General features: G+C 40.3%; 1 pseudogene; it reads right to left on the bottom strand.

The window, feature by feature from the left end:
- Window positions 1–4,903: 4,903 nt before the first annotated feature.
- Window positions 4,904–5,021, bottom strand: LOC126472121 (5S ribosomal RNA; annotated as a pseudogene).
- Between the last annotated feature and the right edge of the window lie 1,104 nt (window positions 5,022–6,125).

The raw sequence follows: 6,125 nt of genomic DNA, 5'->3' as shown, positions 1-6,125 counted from the left end.
AGTCTTTATTTTATTGTTAGCATCGGTTGAGGTTTTAAAAGTCATGCATGTGACCCATTTGACTTTCCCGCTTAACTGACGCAAGTTGCAATCCTCTGCTGCTAGAAGGCTCCGAACTGCAGCGCGTAACATGGCAGTGTCTAACGTAACTACTTAGGTCCGTGAGGAACAGTGTGCAGTAATCCATCAGAAAACTGAAACCACAAATTCGAAGAATTATTCCACACATGGAGGATACTCTCGTTCAACATGACAATGCCAGAACACACACGAGCGGTGCGGTAATTGCAACAATCCCACTCCTTGTGTTCACTGTCATCGATCATTCTCCACACAGTCCCGATTTGGCCCCGTCCGATTTTCATCTGATTCCAATACTTAAAGAACACCTTGAAAGAATTCACTTTGATGGTGATGAACCAGGTCAAGTAAAAATGGGATTTTGACTCCGTTAACAAAGTCAAAGATTCTATAGTGACGGTATCAACAAACTGGTCTCTCGTTGAGAAAAATGTGGTCGTCGCCACGCTGGCTATGTTGAGAAATAAATATGTAAATATGAAGAATGTAGATGTAAATGTTAACAGCGTTTCTTTTATTTAAAATGCTTTAAGAGTTTTCATTTCAAAAATTTGGGGGCATTACTTTGCGGCACACCCTCGTAGTATACATGTCAGAAATAGATTTTTGTGGGTATTGCAACTTTCACAAACGTTAGTGCCTCACTTTTCCTCGATCTCTAATTAAATTTTATTCTCTCGAACCGTACAAAAGTGATTGGTTTCGCACAGTGACAATAATGACAGTGTTGGAAGCAGAAGTTTGTCATCACATGTCAGGTTACAGTACTAGCCTACAAGATGTGTTTGTTGAAAGCAGTAGATATTTTATTCGGAACTGCGTGATGACCTAAACAAGAAGTTCCTTGAGTTCGCCCTGGCATACGACGTATCCTCGAATGCAAAACGTTTTTACAATCCTACTGAAGAACTAACAGCCCACGCATTGTCTCCTGATGGAGACATAATAGTAAGATATAGTCAGTTAACACTGGCACTTGTAGACAAGCACTTCTCAAGGAAGGCTCAGTAGCGAATCGTCACACTCGAGTAAGAAGACAAAGAATATGAAAACATGCTTTTTGGAGCTTTCTTATGAAAGTTTTGTATAGAAGTACGATGGTTGTTGCTTTTCATATGTGCTACAAAATGCAGGAGTAGCCTTGAGTGTTATTAAAGTGCTTCACCACCAGTCACTATTTTTACGCATCGATCCTCAGAGGGATATATAGCGTTTTACGCTCATAATGTTTCCCTAGATGACATTAAATGCGGTTTTAATACTATTTTATCCAACTATTTCGTCGTATGGATATGTCTAAACACGTCTGAATCAACGTGGCATTACCGCATTGTAGGATGTTTTTATTTTCATTTATTTCCAGCAATCCTTTCATCTACTCCACCCCATCAGTTCAAACAGTTTCTGGACTGGATAAATAAAAAGTAGAGAAAAGCAAAGATGATGATGTTCATACTTCAGGTGTTCTACATAGCCACTCCTAGCTTGAGTACAAAATACAGAACATTCATACATCCTTGTAAAAGTTCGAGAAAAGTCCTTTTTTGGGAGTCTTTCAACTCACGCGTCACATTGGCCTGAATGTCGTTTATGTCGTCAAAGTCTTGTGGCTTCGTGTGTATTTTGCACTTCCTTGTTTTTTGGTAAGTTCATACTGTTTACACCAAGTCCCGTCACACGTGAGAATATTTCCAGAAAAGAGTTGTCTGCATTTTGCATTTCAGTCAAGTCGCTGCAGACGTCGATGCGTTTTTGATTTTGTTCGGGAGTCAAGGAATGTGCAACGAACTGTACGTACACTTTTCTCATCTTCAAAACATTCTGGAGAATGTATTGAATACCTGACTTAGACATGTTGGTCCATTCCGAACGGTGACACAATATCGTTGGCACACTACGATCTCATGTCTATTACATAACACTACCTGCTTACAGTGGACTGGTCGAATACACATCTATTATTTATTGTTGCTATTTCAAGATGCCACCGTATTCACTGGGCTAACGTTAGTTAATCCCCAGTAACAACAGTGTAGGAACATTTCGGAAGGACTGTGTATACATATCATAAATTTAGGTCCCCAGCGCGTTTTCCTTTCTGTGCATGAAGGCTAATCTCAGGCACTATTGGGATTTTGATACGCTTTTCACTCATAGACAGACTAATTAACGAGGCAGCTTTGTGTGTATAATTTATTATCGCTACACCAGAAAAGTTGGCCTGCGGTAGATGCTTAATGCAACTCGTTCAAAGCCGGGGCAAGTCATTAGTCTGTTCGTGACTATTCTGTCAGTGGTGATGTGACAAAGTACACTAGGACATCATTGTTTAACACATAATTTCTCGCTAGCCTTATTTTACTGCTGCACTAACTTGTCCTTTACCAAATGGCCCACTGTATAACACTTGGAAAATGAAAAGAACACCAGTGTTAGCTACCCCTAGCAGAAGACGTTCTCCGTTATGCTATACGATTTCCGCTATTTTGAATGACTTTACCTCACTCTACAGTTGTGTACTCTATCTTGTTCGAAAGATCTTTTCTTGCAACTGCAGGAAATTGATATTATTAGTGCAGTATTTTTAGCTTTATCTCTATTTCTGGAAGATATTGCTAGGTTCTTCGAGAAGATTTCCAGCACCATATTCAAATTATCAACTGCGCATTGTGAAATACTTGTTGCAAAGGCGCTAAGACACAAGCGAGGGTACGACAGATTGACAGAATTACTTTTTCGACAACTGTGTATAAAATGTGTTTCTTTGCACAATATGTGATACTGTAGCGTACACATGTTTTTTGGCTGTACTGTTCAACATGTTCTGCCTCGTCGTTAAAGAAACATGAGTGCGTTAGCACCAGAGTTCAGAGTCGGAGTCCTTTTCGTAGCGGGTAAGAGACCGAAATATGCTTTGGTTTAAGCTATTAGAGGACGACGGACTGCAGTAGAGCACTCGGCTGCGGACGTGGGCGCTATGTCTCTTCAGAAGTTTTCCCCGTGGCACCGAACCTATCAACAAGAGAATTGAAAATTTTAGCTTTTTTACTCCTCCTGTTTACATGACACAGTTTCATGAGAGCCGACAGGATAGAGACTGTTCTTTTTGGAAAGTACGTAGATTGTTCCAAACCCGTGGGATCGGTATCTCTTTTAGTATTGTTTGTATTGGCCTCACCCACCCGTTCCAAAAACAAAGTAACTCCAGTAACTTTTATTGAAAGCTAAGAGCTGCTGTTTGTAATATTTAAACAGTTTTGGTAAATAGGAGGGACATCACTTCTAGTGAAATTATACTTTTGAAAGCTACTACACCTAGAGCGAATAGGCCGAACGAATCCAAACTTGTAACGGCATCTTACTGCAAGGAATCAAGACTGAACGGAAATAACATGAAACGTGGATTAACGTTCCTGTTTCTATAGTGCGCAATGTTATGATAATAACGCATGGGAGCAACTAGTGGATACGCGAAGTTCGTAAGCAGCTTGATTCCCAATCACGGCTCGACTTTGGAGCAGTGCTGTAGATACAAACCTAAGACGTCTAAACTGGTTTATTGCCTTCAAAACGCAGAAAATGACTATCAAGTCCTTACTAACATCCCAACACTAAATATGCAATGTCTCTGACTGTCTCTGTAAGAAGTTCACACCCAAAAGCAGCCAGAAGATATTTCTTCCAACTCGACATTTTAAACATCTTAAACAATCATTGACTCACGAGTACTTGCGAGTGAATACAGTCAGTCGCTCAGTAGTCTTCCTGTACAGAAGTGCTCGCCATACTGTCTCGTAATTTGAATGTAACATGCCACGATCAGTTTATGCACGACTTGAAATGTTCACATGCTAAATCTCCTAAAACAAATCTCTCACAAAGCTCAAACTTTCTAAAACACTCATTTCTTCATTTTGGTAAAAATCTGATCAGCACGATTTAACATATAAGTGTTTTGCAGAGGACGACTCCCGAGCGACCCTGTCGACTCAAAAGACTGAGGGACAAAGCCCTACTCAAAGGGCGCTGGAAATGTTGAACTCCAGTTGGCTAGTATGTTAAGCAGATAATCAGATCATCTCGAACACTTCTATAGTCGCGGTATTTCTAATGTCAGCCAATCAGATTAGCACACAATTTAGACTAGAAGTCTCGTAATTCCGAAAACAGATAAAATTTAATGAAAACAAAATAGATTCCTTTGCACAAAATAAATTGCTAAAAATTTAATACTCGATGCCCCTTCTTGTTGCCGTTTTCAAAATCGAGCTCACGTGGAGATACATCACAAATTCCCGCATTACACAACTTTTCTCACGCTTACGTTTAAATAGTTTTAATAAAATATCACATTCTCAATCTACGTATGTCCACCATTTGCTCTCTCAGTCTCTCCAGAACACTCACACTACCAAAATAAAATGAAATAATAATTTTTCAATATACTTTTAATTACGCCAGGAATATGTGGCACTGAAATCTACTAAAATGCCAGAGAATTAGATTATATGAACCTATTCTCGTGGTTGTAGTTTCAGTTGATACTATAGGTGACTACATTACAGTACCTAACTCGGTTTCACAATGCCAGCACGGTTAACATGTAAAACGAAACAGCTCCCGAACAGGCCAAGAGGGGCCAACGGTACCGACTGGCCGCCGTGTCATCCTCAGCCCACAGGCGTCACTGGATGCGGATATGGAGAGGCATGTGGTCAGCACACCGCTCTCCCGGCCATATGTCAGCTTCCGAGACCGGATCCGCTACTTCTCAATCACGTAGCTCCTCAGTTTGCCTCACAAGGGCTGAGTGGACGCCGCTTGCCAACAGCACTCGGCAGACCGGATGCTCACCCATCCAAGTGCTAGCCCAGCCCGACAGTGCTTAACTTCGGCGGTCTGACGGGAACCGGTGTTACCACTGCGGCAAGGTCGTTGGCGGTTAACATGTGTTTTAAGTAAAAATTTATATCTCCGAAGGAAGTGAAGAATTTGAGCAGTATGGTTCTCTTATGCACAGAATTTGGTACACTAAGTAGGAAAAAGACCGATTAATATTTAATGTTACTCCTTCGTATTCATAGAGAGTGTGTGCGTAACGTCTTGCACGCAGCGTTAAGCAAGTATTCGGTTCGGCCGGCCCATTAGCCACCGTCAGCTGTGGGGGCTTGTGAACCAGCATCTGCTCTTCTCCCGGCTCCAATGCTAGGCGACAACTCGTAGTAATTTGCTACGTTACACAGCCCCTATGAACCCAAAATTACTCTCAAGTAAATCTGGGGTTCATACAACGGCAACATTATTACCACAACGTAATTTTAACTAAACAAACGATAACTAATTACCCAAGATACTTCACAAAATTTTGAATGCCAAAAAGCTTCTTGGAAACTGAAAATTTACGAAACATTTAACCCTGTTACGGTAGTACAATGAATTTTGTACGGTTTGGATTTGATAGCAGTACATCGAAACTATTTACAAATACATGTTTCCTACAAAATTCAGGTTTTTGATTATTTTTAACAAAACAAATGTCCATTTGACAAAAATTATTACAATTAATTTTCTTCCGATTTGCCTTCACATTAAGACTTCACTTTCCAATTTTTATTGTAGAAAGATATTTTCGTAATGAAAAAAGTACTAAATTACTTCACTGCATCCTTAAGAAAACCTTTAGAACGTACGTAATCTACGCTATGTAGAGGTGCTATGGAGAGTGTCTCTCTTTTAACTAAGTACTCTATTTCATAAACTTCTCGCAAAATAAACCTTATGATCGGTGTCCTCGTCCTATTTGGCAATCGTAGAAGAGGGGGAACGACTTCCGATCATTCATAATTTTTTCCCACTGTGGTGAGCGTCTATAAAAAGGATATATTTTCAGCACCTACTTTTCGATGAAGCAGCGTCGGAACTTCTTTTCACTTTTACTCTTCCATCAGTTCCACACTTGGATACGTTACAAACACCAAGGTTCACTCATCTGTAAGGTACACGTGAGTTTCATATCCAGTTTCCGTAATGGACGTGTCTGCAAA

Source organism: Schistocerca serialis, chromosome 3 (assembly GCF_023864345.2).
Source record: "Schistocerca serialis cubense isolate TAMUIC-IGC-003099 chromosome 3, iqSchSeri2.2, whole genome shotgun sequence".
In the NCBI taxonomy this organism is placed as follows: Eukaryota; Metazoa; Arthropoda; class Insecta; order Orthoptera; family Acrididae; genus Schistocerca; species Schistocerca serialis.
Note: the sequence above shows the minus strand (reverse complement) of the source record. Positions and strands in the feature narration are given on the sequence as shown.